Source organism: Tarenaya hassleriana, unplaced genomic scaffold, assembly GCF_000463585.1.
Source record: "Tarenaya hassleriana unplaced genomic scaffold, ASM46358v1 Cleome75, whole genome shotgun sequence".
In the NCBI taxonomy this organism is placed as follows: domain Eukaryota; kingdom Viridiplantae; phylum Streptophyta; class Magnoliopsida; order Brassicales; family Cleomaceae; genus Tarenaya; species Tarenaya hassleriana.
In genome coordinates, this window is record NW_010970030.1 from 371,661 (window position 1) to 374,070 (window position 2,410).

The window sequence follows — 2,410 nt, forward strand, 5'->3', positions numbered from 1 at the left end:
GGGATGGACTTATATGTGAAGTTTCGGAAAGGAAGACTTGGATTTGGTCGGAAAAACCGTTTTCGGATCAAATCAGAGTGTCGGGACGTTTTTCAGCCTTCTGACTCGGACCGAGTCAGTATTGTTTTGTGTGACGTTTGGCTAGGTTTAGATCGTTTCTTCCGCTGCATGAAACCTAGAAACCAAACCCTAGATCGATGAGATCGCATGCTAGGAACCCGCAGGGAACCCAACAGTGGTATCAGAGCCTGGTTCTCTGTATATCGCCGTGCTTGTCGCATGCCTATATGAATTTTAATGGTTAAAATTGCATGATAGGCTTGATCTATGCATATTTAATGATGTTATGATTGGATGCATGGATGAGTTTGGGGGTCGAAGACGGCTTGATGGTGCATCGAAACGGGGTGAAACCCTAGATCTCGTGGCCAAAAAGTGTCTACCAGAGTTTTAACTCGGCCAGAGTCAAGTGTTGACTCGACCGAGTCAGAACGAGAGATCTCCAAGAGTTTTGACCTAGACAGAGTCAGAGTTTTGACTCGGACAGAGTCAAGTGTTGACTTGACCGAGTCAGAACGAACCAAAATGAACAGACTTGGCCTTACAGACTTCTGACTCGGACCGAGCCAGTTTTGACTCGGACAGAGTCAGTACAGAAAGTTGTCCGGTTGTCAAGTTTTGGTTCAGATTGATCTGTAGATGATTTCGGCTTCTAACTCGGACCGAGTCAAGTGTTGACTCGGACAGAGTCAGTTGATCAGACTTTGTTAGATGCAATTGTTGCATCGTTTCAAGTTTCTGAGCCGAGATTTTGATGCACATTGGATGAACATTATGAATGTTTAACCAATGAGAGTGTTTCGGTACATAATTTAAAGCAAGCAAGTGTTGTTTGGCAAAAAGGATTATATACACAGACGATTCAATTGAACTAAGAGTAGTTCAACCGAGTTGATCGGAACAGCTTGACTGAACTGACTTGAATTCAGTTAAGGTATCCTGGTGTTCAAGTCACCTATGCCTCATGAAATCTCAAGCTATTACCGCCCATTAGTAGAGCAACTGTCAAGGCCTCGATCGTCATGGTTACGGGTCATGCCCTAGCTGAGCGTGCCTGATTATCTTGGTGAGACAGTATGGAGAAATCGTGATTCTCATAGCTCAAATATGGTTGAGCTTGAATTGGGTTATCAAGTCGGACTTGGACCTAATGGTAAGGATGGGATGAGGAACATGCAGTGATAGCGTATCACTATCCCATACTCATCTAGGAATCACATAGGATGTGATTGACAATGTGTTGTCTATGAAGCTTCGCTATGCGTTTCTCGTTGATGTGGCCAAGTCGACAATGCCAGAGATAGGTCGGATTTAAGTCGTTCGGCTTAAACCGCTTGGTACTAACGTTATAGATCGACCTGTATCTAGATGGTTCATCTTCCAAAACATAAAGGCCATTAACCTAGTAACCCTTACCATAGAATAAATTGCCTCTATAAATGGACAGATATTTGTTCTCAATAACAAATCTGAAACCATCTGAGTCTAAACATGAAATCGATATAATGTTCATGCTGATGGCAGGTACAAAATAACAATCATGCAACTCCAATACAAGGCCAGAAGGTAAAGTGAGATCGTAAGTCCCGACGGTTAATGCAACAACTCTTGCTCCATTCCCGACGCGGAGATCTACTTCTCCCTTCGCCAATTGTCTACTTCCTCGAAGTCCTTGCACATTTCCACAAATGTGTGAGGCACATCCGGTATCTAATACCCATGATGTAGAAGTAAACAAGTTCGCCTCTATAACGAAGATACCAGAAGTCGAAGCTTCTGTAAGCTTCTTCTTCCTCTGATCTTCCAGGTAGAGCCTGCAATTTCTATACCAATGCCCGATGGCATGACAGAAATAACACTCTTCCTTCTTGGACTCAGGCTTAGGTTATTGATAGTTGATAAGTTGAATGTGTCATTCCAAGAGAAAGCTGGGAGCCGATGGAAGAATGATGTGGTAGTTGTTGGAAAGAGTTCCACCAAAAGGAAACGTTCCAAGGGCAAGGGCAAGAGGAAAGTGGCAAGCGTTGTCATTGAACCTAAGCCTGAGTCCAAGAAGGAAGAGTGTTATTTCTGTCATGCCATCGGGCATTGGTATAGAAATTGCAGACTCTACCTGGAAGATCAGAGGAAGAAGAAGCTTACAGAAGCTTCGACTTCTGGTATCTTCGTTATAGAGGCGAACTTGTTTACTTCTACATCATGGGTATTAGATACCGGATGTGCCTCACACATTTGTGGAAATGTGCAAAGACTTCGAGGAAGTAGACAATTGGCGAAGGGAGAAGTAGATCTCCGCGTCGGGAATGGAGCAAGAGTTACTGCATTAACCGTCGGCACTTACGATCTCACT